Here is an 18,810-nt window from a genome sequence, read left to right on the forward strand (position 1 = left end):
CACATCGAAGAAACCACCGCCGAGCTACGGAATCAGTATCAGGACCATCATTATTATTTCTTTTTTTTGTACAAGTGGCATGTGTGTCGTGTGTGTATTCTTGCGCATACAGTTTTATATCAATAGTAATTGTGGAATGCAAAAAGAATAAGCTGCAATCTTGATGCTTCCCGCTTTAACAGTGGAAACATATTTCCCTCATCCCGCACCACGTTACCCTGTTAACATATTTACGTGAAGTGTACTGAAAGAGAGGAAAAATCCACCGCAACATTCGGTTCAATTTTCCGTCTACCTGGCGTAACAGAACGCATTGTAATTCGTAGAGGGTCTTTTATTGCGGGGACCTCGGATACCGCAAACACCTTTATTTTACTATCGTATATGCTGATCCTTTGCCTATATGCGGCATTCATTTTTTTCTGAGAACACATTTTCAAAAAAAGGAGAAGACACCGGCGCTGTCGATTCATTATTTGGACTAGTGCCTTTGCGGCTTCTAAATTGGAGCTCACGGGTTCAATCCATGCCGCGGAATTCGATGGGAATGTAATGAAATAAAACAAATTTGTGCACTTCTCTTTAGGCGCATGTTAAAGGGCAGTACGGGGAGAAAACCGAAATGGTGCAGGTGTCTCTAATGGTATGTCGCTGTTTTGCCTTGTAAATCCCAAAACTAATTTGTTTAAATAAAGAACGTAGCTTTGTCATTCGGCTCTGTTCTAGTGGTTTAAACTCTAGTAAACTATTTATGAGTTGGATTTTTTCGGAAATACAGGTGATTCTTACTTAATATTTCCATCTGCATGTAATTCCATGCCCAAATGAACGGTATGCTTAAGTGAGCAGCTTGTATATTGACATGTAGTAGTGACGGTGAATAATACAGCGGTAAAACTGAGATATAAGAAGCTAACTTTTGATTGGGCTAACTCGTGCTCACAAAAGCAAGTTACGCTCAAAGCACAGCCGTAGCGGCAAACAGGGTCGGTGATCGTCGAAATATGCTCACGTGGGTCAAGCGCGTCGGCTTTTGTACATCAGTCATCGAACATTCCAGAGTAATCGCTGGTGCCCGCGAGTCTTCCAGAATGTTCTACACCATTCACGTCGCAGATACATGCAATCATTTTCCGCAAGGTTCAGTGACAACAGACAGCGGATTGAACCATCGATAACATTCCAGATTTTTTCAATTTATGCACGCGTGTCCTGCGCTGCGCGATAACATTTGCTAGACGATGAAACGCGGTAACCGGATAAAAAAATACACGCGTCGAAATATAAACGGGCGCATTCACCTATCCGGGACACTATGATAACGACAATAATGAAGCTCTTAAGGCAAAGGCATGCCCCACATACAGCTGAAACTCGATTCAACGAAGGGATGACCGTGCTCGAATTTTTTCGTTAAATTGAGAAGTTCGGAAAAAGGAGTACGGTATTTTTATTTCCTTCGAAATTTAAAGTTGTAACGCAGCGACTCCAAAAACATACCGCGGCATTGTATTTGCCGCTAACCCATGGCAGCGTGTGAGAAAAGACTGCGAGGGCGGCCCAACTAAGGCCCAAATGGATGGATGGATGTTATGAGCGTCCCCTTTGGAACGGGGCGGTGGGTTGCGCCACCAAGCTCTTGCTACTATGCTGCCTAATATCCTACCTAGGTTAACCAATGAAAAAAGAAAAAGAAAACACTACGAACTACCGCGTCCAAACTTTCTGATCCCCTATTGCGAATTGTGCTTTTGTACGTCTCCGTCTTTTGTCGTTTCCCTACTTTTCTTCCGCCAATCCTCCAATCGCCTCTTAGTGGGGCGCTATAACGTAAAACTATTCCAAACTTTTCTATTCCAAGTCTGCTATCCGCCCTCCACGATTGGTCAAGAACTTTTTCGACCACCCCAACTTCACCTGTCTGTCACGCGACGTCACGAAAACCGCGATACTTCCCCATCTGATATGATGGGTACACACTGATTATGCATGATTTGACAGAAAAAAGAAAGAACTGTTATTTCTGATTCGACCCCTTTTCGCCATTAGCCCTCGGCTATTGGTAAAAAGTTTTCGGCCTGCGCCCACTTCACCTGCCTGTCACGCGACGTCACAAATCCGCAGGAACTCACCGCGGCAAAGTGACGTGTACGCGATAAAGATGCATTAATATGCCGAACAAAACTGATTTTTCTTCGGAATAGCCGCAGGCTGCCCCGTTCCGAAAGGAATAGAAGATGGCTGCCGCCGATCACTCAGACGCTAGCTACTCGCACCTGCCGGAGAGCATGGGTGTATTTGCGTATAATAAAACTTCATTGCGTGTCCGTGTAACGTTTTCGAGCACTTTCGGCACGTTTACCCCCTCGTTCTGCCAACTCTTCTTTGCTGAGGGTCCGTTTTAGCGTCATTCTTGAGCTTCCGTTGCATGCCGCCGCGATTTTCGACCAGCCACCGCAAGCTAAGTAAGGGAAAGCCAACCAATCGTAGACGCCGGCACCACCCTCTTCATTCGGTTATCGACTTTCAGTGCAGTGGCTCGGCCCCATCGAATCCCTCTCCACTTGAGCGTTCTCATCGCCTCTTGTCAGCCAATTAGATACGACAAGCCGCTCAGCGTAGGCAATGTTATTCGTTTTTCAAGGAAACAAAAGTGACCTCCTAGGAACGAGGAGAGCGTTTGATTGGTCTGTTCAGACAACCCTGCGGGTGACCGCCTGGTGCTTGCGTTGGTGGTTACGCAAATTTGACGTCAGGAGATTGGAATAGAAACATATTGGAATAGTTTTACGTTATAGGGCCCCTGTTTGCTTTACCACTGCTCCCGCTGAACCCAAGGGCTTCAAGGAGGCCAGTGGTGCCTAAATCGACCGCTGGGTAGACGTCTTCACATTCTAATAAAATATGCTCCGTCGTTTCCCTAGCTTTACCGCAGCAAGCACATGCTTCTTCTTCCTTCTTATATCTCGCTTTATAGGTGCGTGTTCTAAGGCATCCCGATCTCGCTTCGAAAAGTAATGAGCTTCCCTTTGAGTTATCATAAATGGCTTCTTTCCTGATTTCGTTTTTTCCTCTTAAGTAGTTACTCATGGCAGGTTTCTTTTCCATTGCCGCCACCCATGAGATTAATTCAGCCTCTCTGACTTTCCGCTTGACCTTCCTTGTTGCTGTGTTGCCCACCCCACAGGCCGCATACTTGCTGGTAAGCTTCCTAGTTCTTTTCCTCCACTGTGAATCAATGTTTTGCCTGTACAGATACCTGAACACTCTCCCAGCCCATCACTTTCTTCCATATTCCTCAGCCGTTCTTCATACTCAATTTTACTGCGAGCTTCCCTCACTTCAAAACTAGTCCAGCCCATATCCCCCTGCACAGCTTCATTTGTAGTCTTCCCGTGAGCGCCCAATGCGAGGCGACCCACTGACCTTTGGTTCCCGTCGAGTCCTGATTGTACCCCTGATTTAAAGCAAACAACCGCATTTCCAAAAGTAAGTCCTGGAACCATTACCCCTTTCCACATACCTCAGAGTACCTCGTACCTATTGTATCCCCATAGCGCTCTGTGCTTCATTATGGCTGCATTTCTCTTCCCTTTGACTGTTATGGTTTTTTCCTGTGTTTCCATATATCCATTGCCTTCGTTTATCCATATACCAAGGTATTTATATTCTGTTACCCGAGGTATTTCTTGGCCCTGTATCTCCACTGTCTGTTCACTGTTTTCGTTGAATACTATAACACCTGATTTTCTAACACTAAATTTCAAACCTAAATTGTTGCCTTCCTGTCCACAGATATTAGTCAGACGTTGCAAATCGCTTTGCTTGTTAGCGAGCAACACAATGTCGTCCGCATAAAATAAACCTGGGAGTTGCTGCTCTATTACTGTACCTGCCTGTTTGTATGAGAGATTAAACCCGATATTACTTCCTTCCAGCGCCCTCTCCATCCTCACCATGTACATCATATACAGCAGCGGGGATAAAGGGCACCCTTGCCTCAGTCCCTTGTTGATATGAAATTTCTCCGCGCTCCTCATCGCTTCCCATTCAACGCAAACGGTATTTTCTAGGTAAATCTCTCTCAAAAGCTGTATACAATCGTTACCTAAGCCTTCCCCTTCCAGAATATCCCACAAAATGTTGCGGTCTACGTTGTCGTAGGCTCCTGCAATGTCTAAAAAGGCCACATACAACGGTCTGCTTTCTGCTTTTGATATATCAATACACTGAGTAAGAACAAACAAGTTATCGTCCAAACGCCTACCTATTCTGAAGCCATTCTGAAGCTCTCCCAAAATGCCATTATTCTCTGTCCATGCTTGAAGCTTTAATTTGATTGCCTGCATTGCTAGCCTGTATATTACCGATGTAATGGTCAACGGTCCATACGAGTGAATTCTGTCTTTCTCCCCCTTACCTTTATAAATTAAATTCATTCTACTTTGTCGCCAACTGTCTGGTATCCGTCTATCTTTTAAAGTTTTTTCATTGCTTTCACCAGAGCTTCCTTACGTTTTGGTCCTAGTTCATTTATCAGCTTAACGGGAACCTCGTCTAGCCCTGTGGCTGTGCGCTTAGGAATTTTGTCTTCCGCTTTCTTCCAGTTTAAATTTGTCAGAACCAGCTCCTTTTCCTGGGTCTCTTTCATGCTCTTTTTTTCCTCAAATACAACCTCGCCATTGCCTTGGAAAGATTCGGCTGTTATTTCTCGGATGTAATTTATTGCCGCTTCTCCTTCCAGTCTGCTTTCATCTTCGTCTAGGATATGTTGTTGTATTGTTGTTGACTTCCTGCCTAATAATTTTATGTGGTTCCAAAATATTCTAGGTGCGGCCTTCTTTTTCTCACGTATTTCTGATAACCAACGTTCACTTTCACCTTTTAATTTTGCTTGCACCAGTATTTGAACCATAGACTTTTTCTCCCGGTATATTTCCCATTTACTAGTTACTTCATCCTGTGACAACTGCGCGTTCTTTGCCTGCCTGTGCTCTCGAGATGCTTTCTGTCGTTCGGCGATCGATTCTCGTATCTCCTTGTTCCACCAGCTTTTTGGTTTCTTTTTTCCTTTCCAACGAACATGTTGTTTCTCTTTCCGTATTTCTGTCGGTATTACACTTAGAAGCTCACCATATTCCCATTCTTTACTTGGCCATTTGCCAAGTTCTTCCTCAACTCTACTGATTGTATTTGCTATTTGTTCAGCGTTCAAATTTGGACTGGCCATTTTGCTCTCCTTGCTCTCTTTCCCAACTACATATCCCATTTTCAATATGATGCGTTATGGTCACTCCCTATGCTGTTAAACCCTTCCTCATCGATGACCATTTCTCTCAACATATCATGAATTCCTTCTGTCATCAGCCAGTAATCAATGGTTGATTGCCGGTTTCCCACTGCCCACGTGACCTGTCCTTCACACTTAGGCCCTGTATTCACGATCACGAGGTTATGTTGCTCACAAAGGTCTAGCATTGACTTCCCGTTATTGTCGGTATAGCCATCTAAATCCTGTATGCGGGCATTCATGTCACCTAATAGGACAATTTCAGCACCACTCCCGAAACCCTTAATATCAGCGCTTATGCATTCCACTAACTCTCTATTCTTCTCTGTGCAATTTTTTCCGGTCCACAAATACGTAACACCCAGCCAAGTTTCTTTCCCACTCATTGTACCTGATAACCAAAGATGCTCTTGACATTGTGAATTTACTCTTTTCCATTTGGCTCCCTGATGGATGAGCGTTCCGACTCCCCCTCCCTTTCTTTCCGACTTAGTTCTGTTGCACCCTTCCCAAACATAAGTCTCAATAACTGGCGGCTCTTCTGAGTCTCTAAGGTGCGTTTCTGTAACCGCATACACCCCTATTTGTTCTCTGTGTAACTGCTCCTCAATCTCTGCCCACTTTTCCTTTCTTCTGCCGCCCTGCATGTTTATGTAGCCTATTGCATGGCGAGCTCTTTTTCTTGTTTTCCTCCTTTTTCTATTATCGACGGCGATGCTCTTCTGATGTTCCCCTAGGGGACCTTCTTCATTACTATCTCTTCCGACCTCCTGAGCGCCTGCGGGCCCCCTAAAAAAGCAACAGCGCGACCACCAAGTCGCCAGCCCACTTCTCGTGCTAACCTGTAATTGAAGTGGATCCCGTCTCGTTTAAAACCACCACAACTTCTCACTTCCCTGTTTACTTCGACAACCTCGAAGCCTTTCTCTCGGCTCATTTTCCAGATTGCCTCATTAGCAGCCACTACGGCTCTTTGTACGTGACTGTCACGCACAGGCACCTCCGGTACTGTGCACACCACGATCTGCACCTGAGGGGATAGCTCACGCAAGTCGTCCACCCCCTTCGCCAAGCGCTGGGCTAGTCCTGGCCCTTTCCTGTTTAGGACGTCATTTAGCCCACCTGCTACTATGACGAGGTTGCGCACGTGGGCATTTTCCGCGAGCTTTTCTTTTGCTCGCTCCATGATAGAACTAAGTGTGCGCCCTGGAAATGTCCCTACCGCCACTCTTCTGTCGCCTTTCACCCTCTGCACAATTGCTTTTGAGCACCCAGCCAGGTTTGAATCGCCAGCGATAATGACCATTTCACTTTCTCCTACCTCTCCCTGGTTCCCTTTGTCATTTTCCGCGTGATTCGGACTCGACAAGGGGGATTGTCCCCTGGGCTCCTGCTTTTTCCGCGTAGCGGCCTCAAGGTAGGTGCTGCTCTTTCCAGCTAACCCTTCATCACCCTGCCTGCGTTCGACGTATTTCTCTGACCCTCCCTCTCGTGTCGCGTCGGGGGTCTGCGTTCCATTGTCACGCACATTGTCGTTCACAATGGCGGCCCTGTTCAGCTTTTCCTCGGCTGCTTCAAGCCTTTCTTCAGCTACCTTCTGTGCCTCACGCTCACTGTTTAGCTCATTTTTGAGCTCTTGCACCTGTTTGAGAAGCTCTTCCTGGAAAGCCTCCATTTTCTGCAGCCTTGTATCGACATCACATTGTGTGCCGGTTGTTTCGACGCCCTCTCCATTCTCACCCGTCTCCTCATCTGCCTTTAGGGACCCCCCTGTACTGCCTGCTTTACCGGCTTTCTCGCCATGTATTGCACGGCTTTTTGCAAATACTATAATACTATATCAATGCAGAGCACGTGCCTTTTAGAAAAAAACGATACGCACAGGATCCAAATCCTCAAAATGCCCCAAAGCAACTGTCACCACTGTTTCAAAAATAAACAATGTCACGGAGACCGAACGTATGACACGCTCTCGCACGCGCTCAACCACTAGGCCACGCTCTCATTTTTCTACCAAACACGCACAGTAAAACCGCTAATAGCTATTTGTCTTGCCACTTCCAAGCTACTAGTTAAAGACTACAAACACTCAACGTCCCACCCGGCTGCACGTGTTGGAACACGCGGCACGAAAGGGCGCTCTAATCATCCTCCAAAACGAATTTACACGAAGCACACCCGCGCACCCGAAATACGAGAGACAAAAGAAGGGAAAGAAAAGGAAAACCCCCCAATTACTATTTAAATGGAAAAAACCAGCAAATAAAAATACAGAAGCAAGCTCAAAGCATGCACAAAAACTTATGATTTCGTCGTCGCCACGGAGCCCCGAAAAGGACGTCCATCCGCCACAAAATCCAACGGCGTCGTCCAACCAAATACGGTCCAACCAAATACGGTCGCGCCTAGCGCCCTCTGTTACGTAAGAACGCTAGCGACTGCTGAGTCCATTGTTCCATGCATGGGCGCAGCGTGCAGCCTCGTCAAACTAGAGCTGTGGCGTGATTAGTGTGCCTGAATTTTTTAACCCGGTAGCGGTAGAGCACAGGCTCGACTGGGGTTTCGAAATGGGGTTTCGTTTGATTGGATAGTAACTTACGCGTAGTAAAATACAGAGATTTGCTTCATTGGTCGAAGGAGATAAATGTGCTACATCATACCCCATTCAGTTTTAATGGGATGAAATTATTGTGAGACTATTCGAAAGTTTTTCTTGCCTGAATCGGGTTGGCACATTTTTACAGGCTGGCCTCAAACGGGGCTTTTATACTCATGGACGGCTAGAGACGTGTTAAGCACAAGTAATCACACCGCATCTATTATTTCGCCAAGAAACTGTTGAGCTCTACGCAACAGCCGTGACTCGTCAGCAGCAGAATGACTCAGAAGAGTCCTCACTTTCATCGGACACCGTCTAGAACTAAATGCGCAGTTATGTCTTATATTCTAACAGAAACGACTACTCGATGATGTACAAAAGTGAATTCAAGCATCGCATACGATCTCGAATGCAAATAGCGTTCGATGAGAGTTGTGTGATTCTACTTAATTTTTTATTCTAGCACATTGAAGAAAGTTGCTAGACGAGCCATGGAGATTACATTTGCGTTTACTTCCCAATCGCTCCAATTCAGTCTAAGTATACGTAGGGTATTACCGTTTATCTTTAAACTGTTGTTCACATTAGCGTGTAATGATTGCCTTGATTCCTTCTCTTTTGAAGCCATGGAACACTTCGCGTTGGTTCCATCTATAGTGTAATAGAATTATTGTGCACTTTAGTTCCATCTGTGATAACGCTCCAGCCACCGACCTTCGGTCTAAGATTGCATGCACTTTCCAGTAAACAGCGCGCTACCTTAAAGAAACGTAGGCTGGTGCAGAGTTTGTCATTGCAGACCCCCTTACTGAGCTTAGTTACTGGATTTAGAGTATCCCATAATTTTTCTATTCTCCGTATGTCGTGAATATGTCTATGTATCATTTGCTTTACCGAGAAGCTCCGTCACCCGTTTCATTTCTTCACGCCACGAACAGAACAATCTAGTTTATTTATTATAATATTGTTTTCTTGCATTATTATATGTGGTCTTTAATACTCCACCAGCAGAAGAGAGCTCTAAAAAACACGGTGCAAGTTAAATTTAAAAAAAAAATTGAAAAAATGAAGAAAAGCAGCATAAGCACCGATGAGATCGGTGGCAGTTGTGCCAAAATTATGCTGTAATTTTAGAAATATTAGTTCACCGGGCTCAGATTACACACTGTTAACACCCGGCAAGAGTCATCGGCGCACAAAAGCAAATAAAGACATTTAAAAAAAGTACTGCACAAATTTTCCTCAACAAAAACAAGTGGCCGCGCAATGAGCGAGCTCGCTTGCAGAGGATGACAGCTGAATTGAAAACGTCCAGTTTTATAATTCTTGCCTCAAATATCTAAGTTTGGCAAAATGAAACGAAATAAAATTTACGGTTTTAATAAAACGTCACTTTAAGAGCGTGCAATGTGGATTGGGCCTCGTTGCCTGCAGCGAAAGTACGTTGAATGTGCCACTCAGCGGGTCTGCGCCGAAAGCCAGTGCGCTCGCGGCGCCCTCGCACAATTTTAAAGCGAAAGCTTTACTAGCCGCGAACACACCGTTTCGCTGTGGTGGTCCTACGAGGAAGCGCATGACGTCACAACTTTTGCCTCGCCACGGATTTCTTTCTCTCTCTCTCACTCCCTAGTCACTGCTGCGCATGCGCCACTAGTGCCACCCAGCCACAGGTGTTCCGCAGATGCGCAGCGCCGCGCCTTACCGCCGTCACTGCTTGGTGTGACGTCACACAGCGTTGCGCGTCATTGCGCTCGTCTCCGCTCGCTTCACAAGCTGCGGCGCATTTCTGATAACATGTGTGAGAATTGAAAAGGAGAGCTCGCGAGCGCCGCAAGCACAGTTACGGCGGCCTTATGGACGGCGAGAATTATGATAAGCAGGAGGCCTGGAATCGACATCGGAACGAATTGAAGAGGAAACGAATGGCCCAGGAAACAGACGAACCGCGCACCGAGCGCATCGCTAAACGCCACTTAATTAGACAACCAGACTAACCTGGACTTGCAACCAAGTTTGATCAAGGCTAACCATACTATGCTTTAGCTTTCGCTACGTATATCCTAGCATAGCCGAGGTAAGCCGCTGCCAATTTTTTCCACACGCAGCACCTCAACGGGACAGCGTAATCCTTCCGGCAAATCTGCTGAGTCGATTCGCCAAGCAAAACGTTCTCTTGATGCTCTCACCATACCTGAAATCCATTAAGGCAGTACCACACTTATCTTCTTCAAAACAGCAGATCTACAAATATATGTACGTGTATGTTAGCCATGCCGTTCCTTTATTACCTTCATTATTGTCTTCATGATAGATCACCGCATCACTGGAACCAGTCGTTTATAAAGTCGAAGCCGCCTAAATATGGTTGAGTGAACGTACAGTTGTGAACGACATCACATTTAGGTAACTAATTTAAGATAAGCTTAACGTGTTTTACTCGGAAATCAGACTCGAGAATAATTTAGTTTCTTTACACCCCAACAAAAGCTGAAGGACGCGGCTACCTTCTTTTTTTTTTTTTTTGATTAAACAAATTCCGATCTTTTACGTCTGGCGATGTGATTATGAGGCAACCTATTCCGTCCTCACCACCTGGGGTTCTTCATCGTGCACGTAAACACAAGTACACAAGTGTTTTTTTCTATTTCATTCCCATCGTATTCCAAGACCTGGTTTGAACCCGTGAGCTCGACATCGGCCGCGGAATGCCATATCCACTATGTAGCCACTAATGAGGCAATAATTGGACTGGGCAAAAAATGTCACATGGCTTACGGGCAACACGTTAGGATATATAATGGCTACCTAAATCTCTTTTCGTTGCACGAGGTGCGACCACAATAAAAAAAACCGTAGCAATTACTCCTCCATCTAATATGCGAGGAAGGAGCAAACGTGAATGGAATGTTGCGCAATAGTTTTTTGTTTTATTTGAGAATACTCACCGGAAAGCTGAGTGCAGGGCACCGGATGGGGCACATATACTTTATTTGTTTAAAGCCGCAAGTAGAAGGTTTACATATGCCGTTCCGTGTGTGTTTTGCAAGACCTACTGATGAAAACTATGTCCGCAAAAATACAACACGAGAGAGACATGCTGCTTTAAGAACAAGAAAATTATCCGTTCTTCAAAGGGCATCGTGCAATACCATAGTTCAATGAAAGCCAACACTGAAGCCGTAATGCACATGCAATGAACGAGTGGCATTACAACAAAATAAGGAAGAGAAAGAAAGCCATACTACTCCTAAGGCATAAATACATGTCATATCCAATTATAGATACCGTTTCCGTGGCCTGAACGCATACACGAGCGCACGAAGTAAGCAAGCAGTTTGGAAAGGCGCGACCTTTATTCTGCCCAATCCACTACGGTCGCAAGGCCACCACATTAATTTTCTATGACGCGCGTCTCACTGGAAAGCATGCACCGCCCCAGCCGCTCTTTCCACTCAACCGCATTCTAAAACAATTTAATAAGTACAAGATAGTGGGATCAAATCTCGGCCGCCAAGGCCGCATTTCGGTGGATGCGAAATGCAAAAAGGCTCGTATGCCTTTCATTCGGAGCGCGTTAAATATCCCTGGTGTTCCAAAATTATGCGCAGTCCCCCACTAGGGCTTCCCGCATTATAATATCATAGTTTTGGCACGTAAGACCACTGAATTCAATTCACTCTTCTTCTATCTACGCAGTACAGTCCTCTCTATCTCCCTGGCGTCTTAGGCGGCTTCTCGTGCAGCCTTCAGGCAGTTTTCTTCTTCCAGCATCACTGCACTCATATGGATTACAGCACAGTGTGCCGTGGTGCGTTGTGGTTCGGGGTGGTGTGTGTTGTCGTGTGGGGCGCGGCGATTGCCACTGGGTTCATGCACTGAACTCATTTTAAGATGGCGGCTAGTGCCATAAGTAACCAATCTGCATTGCCGGTTGCGACGTCATGCTTAGGTGTACTCTTGATTGCGGGAGAGCCAGCAATTTTTTTCAATTTCTTTAGAAGCAATCGACATTTCTCAAGTGATGCCATAATTTGGATTAGAGCGAAGATTTAGTGCAGACATTTCCACTCAACAGCGCATTGAAGGCGTACAAATACGCTCTCCTTTAAAGAGATCATGGCTTACCTATAGGCTTATTTGTCGGCTGAAGGAAACGACTTGCCATTGATATCGCACAAATGAAAGGCGATAACTTCAGTTTGTATACATGAGTTCGAGTGATGGCAATGAATATTTGTGCCTCATTTACTGCATATTCATCTTGTTTATGTGATTTGGAAGAAAATTTAAATATTGGCCAATTGCAAATAAGTTACACGCTGAACTGACGAGCATTTAGGTCTCAGACAGAGACCATTTCGACTTGCCGCCCCTTCAACCCTGCATTCCAAGGGAGAAGTTGTTGCTTGATCGAACCAATCCCACATTTTTACATGTACATCCATAATTATTTAGGCTATTTTTTTTTCTTATTCACATTGTGGAATGAAGCGAATTAACGAATATACCTGCCTCTTTCAGAGTTGGCTACAAAGGCAAAGTAATTGTTTGTTACCTCTTTACTTCGTCGTGCTTGCGCCTGTATGAGAATCTTAACAGCAGGTGTGTTGGTTGGCTATACCCCAAAAATAAAGAAAAGTCATTTTTAAAAAGAAACGGAAAAGCTGAGGCATCGCAATTTGCAAAGCGGTGTTATTCATGGGCCGAAAAATAAACTGTCGTCTTCCTTCCTCGAAAGCTATGAAAGTATCTACAATAATGACCCGGACCTTCAAACAAGCTTTCCAGAACAACTACCGTTGGAATTAGACACTTAACCGTAGCCTACGACACAACGTGGCTAGCCTCATCTATGGTTTTCTTGAAACTATACGTGCCTTTTGAGACCACTGTGACTCTCTGGAAGCAATTCATCAGAATCATCATCATCATTATCATCAGTCTGGTTACGCCCACTGCTGGGCAAAGGCCTCTTCCATACTTATCCACCTACCCCGGTCATGTGCTAATTGTGGTCATGTTGTGCCTGCAAACGTAATCTCATCCGCAGACCTAACTTTCTGCCGCCCCCTTACGCTTCCCTTTTCTTGGAATCCAGTCCGTAACCCTTAATGACCATCGGTCATCTTCACCCCTCATTACATGTCCTGCCCATGCCCATTTCTTTTTCTTGATTTCAACTAAGATGTCATTAACTAGCGTTGTTCACTCCACCAACCTGCGCTATTCTTATGCCTTAATGTTACACCCATCATTATCCTTTCTTTAGCTTGTTGCATCGTCGTCAATTTAAGTAGCACCGTTTTAGTAAGGCTCCAGGTTTCTGACCCGTAGGCGACTACTGGTAAGACACAGCTGCTATACACTTTTCTCTTCAGGGATAACGGCAACCTGCTGTTCATGATGTTCAGTTTCTTCTTCCCTGCTTTAAGTTTCCTCCGTTCCTGAGAGCATGTTCAATTGTATTCATATTATACTTCGTTATGTCAGCTGTCTTGCGCTTGTTGATTAACTTGGAAATTTCCACCAGTTATATTCTAGCTGTAGCGTTAGAGGCTTTCATACATTGGCGTTTCTTAATCAGATCTTTCGTCTCCTGCGATATATTACTGGTATCCTGTCTAACGAAGCTACCACTGACTTCTATTGCACACTCCTTAATGATGCCCATAAGATTGTCGTGCATTCCTTCAACCCTAAGGTCCTCTTCCTGAGTTAAAGCCGATCGTCTGTTTTGTAGCTTGATCCGGAATTCCTCTATTTTCCTCCTTACCGCTAACTCATTGATATGATTCTTATGTACCATTTTATTCGGTACCCCTCCACAAGTCTAGGCTAATTAGAGTTCTTACCATCCTATGGTTACTGCAGCACACCTTGCCGAGCATGTCCACATCTTGTGTGATACCAGGATTAACGCAGAGCATGAAGTCTTTTTCATTTGTAGTCTCGCCATTCGGGCTCCATCCACGTCCTCTTTCGGCTGTCCCGCTTGCGGAAGAAGGTATTCGTTATCCGCATATTATTCCGTTCTGCGAACTCTACTAATAACCCTCCCCTGCTATTCCTAGAGCCTATGCCACATTCCCCCAATGACTTCTCTCCAGCCTCCTTCTTCCCTAGCCTGGCATTGGAGTCGCCCATCAGCATAGTGTATTTTGTTTTTACTTTACCCATCGCCGATTCCACGTCTTCATAGAAGCTTTCGACTTCCTGGTCATCATGACTGGATGTAGGGGCGTAGACCTGTACGACCTTCAATTTGTACCTCTTACAACTCTCCCTAACGCTATACAATTCATGTATGTTACCAGCTTTATCCTTATTTATCCGTAATCCGACTTCTATTTCGCGTCTCTCCGCTAAGCCCCGGTAGCACAGGACGTGCCCGCTTTTTAGCACTGTATATGCTTCTTCTTTACCTCCTAACCTCACTGAGCCGTATTAAATCCCACTTAGTGCCACCTAGCTGCTACAATACCACTGCTGAATTCGCCTCACTAGATAATGTCCTAGCGTTAAACGTTGCCAGGTTCAGATTCCAATGGAGGCCTGTCCGGACCCAGAGATTGTTAGCACCCTCTGCGGCATCAAAGGTCTGACCCCCGCCGTGGTTAGTTGCTTCGCAGATGGTGTGGTGTGAGGGCTGGGGTTTGATCCTGTGGTCTGGAAGAAATTGGACACACATTATTCGACTGTAGAGCGTGCAGGTTTGTACCGGACATATAGAAAATAAATATGGCTTCTACGTATATGATAATGAACATGCGCCTGTACGAGTTAGAAGTGGTCCCGGCCAAACTCACTAAACGTAGAATCAAACCCTCGACTTCTTATTTGCTCACTTTGATTATTATCGTCTTCTTTATATACTTTAGTTATAATTCGGTGTGATTCAACACAAAAAGAGCCAACTATAGACTGAGTACCACTAATGTATTTAGGCTAAATGGAGATATCATATCAGGTTATGGTATTTGTTTTCAAATTTTTATGCTCACCTTCTTCTTCCGGCAAACTCTTGCGCTTTTAAATTAATAGTTCACTCTCACCGACGCCTTTATTACTTTACGACTTGGTCTGTGACGTTCTGCGTAGCATATCTAGAACGAAATTCTGAGGGCTACCACAGAGGTGTTGCCCTAAAAACGTGCCTGAGGCACAGGCCCATAAAATTATTCGACATAGGTTTACACGGAGCTCACTTTTCATTGCGACCATTGCCATCATCCGTGAATCCCTTCCACATGTTCATTTTTTTTTTTTTATCTCAACGCATTTCCACCAAGGTAATGGAAAAATATACAAAGCGGTTCCGGCAGAGGGGCGCAGCTTGCATTCACTTTGCACGTGCGAACAGCCGTTGTTTCATACTACGCTGCACGGAAGGTTGTGGAGGTGGCGACGTGAACGGCGTTCAGGAGGCGGTGTGCCCTAAATAAGCTACAGGTTTATGCATATCACAACGCAGTAACGCAGAAGCTGGCGTTAACATTCGCAGACGTGCAAGACTATAATCTCGCCATGAAAAGAATCAAACTTTGCAGTGACGACTGATGTAATTTCAACTGGTTCTTGGCTACTTCTTTAAAGGGTTTGCGCCATGTATGGAGAACAAACACTCACTCAATTCCGAATGGTATTTTACTACCGTAAGGCGCTTGGTGAAAGTGGAGAAAGTGGAGAAAAGCGAGAGGCAATGTTTCCAAAAGTGTACTTTTCTGGAATTTTTATGCAATTGTAAAACTTGCACGAGAATAAGAATGTAACTGATGAGGTAAGCGAACAAAAACATTCCATGAGAATTCACGTTGCATAAAATTAAAATTAAACAACATTGTAGGTATTGCAATTTTTTAACCAGGCTTTATATACGCTTTACTTACAATTAGATTAACATACATTTCAATATGTGCGGTACATCTGGATTGTTCCTGCCCCTTTCATGTGTGTGAAAACTAATGAAGAAGTTGTTCATTTTTCTAGCGGTCAACGACTTGGACACGAAAGGAACTAAGAGAGTGGGCCCATAACGGTCTACCGCTGTGATAAATGTGGCAATCGTTAAATTTATATTAGCGAATGAAAACTCGCGTGTTGATCTCGTATGCAAATAGTGTGAGCCTAGTGACATAGGGTATAGACATAGACACAGACATCAGACATAGGGTATTTCGTGCGCAAGCCAGTTGCGTCCCCTATTGTAAAGCTCTCTAATATGTCTTGAAAATGTATAACAATAGGACAGACACCGGTGCCTCAATCGCACGAACCACTGATTGTGCTGCCACCATGTCCTCCCAAGTTCGTGTTTCAGTTTTCTACGACAACAGTGTTTATTATATTTTCGTATATGCAGTTTTTACCGAGAGCCTAACCGTTTGCTCAAACAGTGCTCAAATTGCTAGTTCGAGTTTTCACACTTACTAGAGTGAGAGTTGATGAGAAACATTATGGCAAATATATTTCTTAGTTCTACCTGGAGCCAGATAAAGATGGCTAGATATTTTACGTTCAAAAATGAAGTAACAGTAGTCGGCCACATTGCACTATTGCCGACGTTGCCCGTGAAAGCAGATGACTTATACGCCTAAAGTTTCTACGACTTGGTCGTTAACAGCCGTTTGACAGCCACCTCGCGGTATGTCTTGCCATGAGAACATTGGCGCGAATGCCCCTATGTTCTAAGTTCTATTAAGGCACATCTCTTGTTGAATGTGCGTGCTGAGTTCATAGTGATCCAGCCTTTAATTACCTAATTCACACAAAAAAGAATCCAACAAAAAGGACTGCAACAAGCTTGCCATGCAATCTAACCATTAAAATGTGCTACGAAGATGAAAAAAAGAAGTAGCAGATATTTATACTGGACCGAATAAATTTACGAGCATGCACTTCCTTCTCTTCGCGCGCTTTTATGGTTTGACACTACAAAACCGCTTTAGGTGGTGCCGTTTAGCACAGCTGTTGCTTTAAAACAACCCCGACGCAGGAAGCAGCCCTCTTTGACGAATGAACAGATTCCGATCCCAGGTGACGCATTCGGCAACTCATATGTGGAATAAAACTATATGGATAAAGTATTTATGCCATTCTGGAGTTCACGATGCAATTTTTCAAGCTCATTTTTTTTGACGCAGAGCACTCTTGATCTGGCAGTCTCGCTTTGACTGTCAAATTTTGAGTGCCTCGGCAACGCAATAAATCAAAAAATTAAAAAAATATGATTACTAGCATTCGAGCAAAGAATCCAACTGCATTCGCGCCAATGTTCTACCAGTCTTTACCTTCGTTTTGATTGCGTCATGTGGTTTGCTATCTGCAGTTTGCTCTACGAAATCTCCACGATCGTTCAACATGTTTCCTCCCGCTTCCTTCTGGGCAGCCCTCACTCCTAGACATGATAATGAGAACATTTCTTCGATAACGGGCTTCGTGAATTGGATGGCAAACGTTTCACAGCGGAGCTCTGAGGCGGCCGTTCCTGGTGTGAGCATCGGGGTGCCACTGCTTAAGAGTGCGAACGCCATCGTGTGACTGCTCGCGCTTTTGTCGTGTTCTTCCAAGGCTCGCTGCGATGCCGCTCATCGTGCCAGCGTTCCCCTAATGTCCTGCCCTCTTCGAAGGTGCTGACGGTACTGGCAGTTGGTGCGTGGATTTTTGTTTCACATTCTTTGGCACAACTTATCGGGAAATGAAAACACTTATCGACCGGCGCTGAAATTTTGCATATGGAGTACTATAAGCGCCTGAGACTTTCTTGTATCCAAATTTCAATTCGCAACTCAAATACAAGCTTTGTTAAAACACATACGCGCGTTATTCCTTTTTCTTTATAATAGAAGCTCTGAAACTTTAGGCTCCAGCGTTGTGCCAAGAATATATTAGGACGCGTTCCATGGTCCTGGCCTTTTTTACACGGACTACATTTTCTTACCCACGGGAAAACGGCAGGGCTGAGGCATACGTGATATACTAACAGTCTTGCAGTTGTTCTTACACCCGCTGTGGGGGCTGCTCTTTTGGTGTGCTGATAAGACCCGAGGGCTTAGGGTCATAATTACGACCGCTGGGGCTGCTGTTCGGTGAAGGCGAAATGTTAAATTGGCCATGTCCCGCGCTTTGGCTGCACGTCATGTTGGTCATATTTATCTGGACCCCCCTACTACAGCGTGCCTCAGAATCATATCGTACTTTTTCCTTCCGTAAAACTCCAGAACCTTTAACACACGTTGCAGCTATTGCTATAATAGAATACGTGACATTGAACCGACTGCAGCGTTGAATGATTCAACACGATTGTAAAATGAGACAGTAGCGACTAGCCTTAGAACTAATTAGGCCTGTGAGCGTTCAAATGCGGGTATAAACGCACTGGGCTTCACTTTAGTATCTTTGCGTATAAAATAACGACGTTACTCCATCAACCGTGTTAAGCTATCATTGTTAATGCGACTTCCTCGCCACGCATAACACAACGGGATTTTAATATAGACTCGAGTGCGATTTCAAAGAGTGTACCACTGAAAAACATTCGTTCATCGGTCAATGAATGACATCGTTTAAGGTAGCTCACCATGCCATTGCAGGTATTATTTATTATACGCAAGCTGGTGCTGACACCTGTTAAAATCCCAAAGAATATGCAGTTCGTTGGCAAATGATGGCCCTTGCTCATCAAAAGAAACCCTGCTTTCAATAGGTAGGGTGCAAAATATGCGTGAAAAGAGCCGGGCAGGAGGAAAGAGGGATTTTCAATCTCTTTGACTAGTACAGAACGTGTTTGTTGCCGTAGGAAGCGCATGCGCAAGAAATAAGGAAAACCACAGGATCCCCACATCTACAAATACGGCGCATTGCAGTGACCTTGGGCACACTCAGTACCACCTGTAGGCATGTCAATCGCTTACGCTGGAATGCA

The sequence above is a fragment of the Dermacentor andersoni genome, chromosome 3, assembly GCF_023375885.2.
Source record: "Dermacentor andersoni chromosome 3, qqDerAnde1_hic_scaffold, whole genome shotgun sequence".
In the NCBI taxonomy this organism is placed as follows: Eukaryota; Metazoa; Arthropoda; class Arachnida; order Ixodida; family Ixodidae; genus Dermacentor; species Dermacentor andersoni.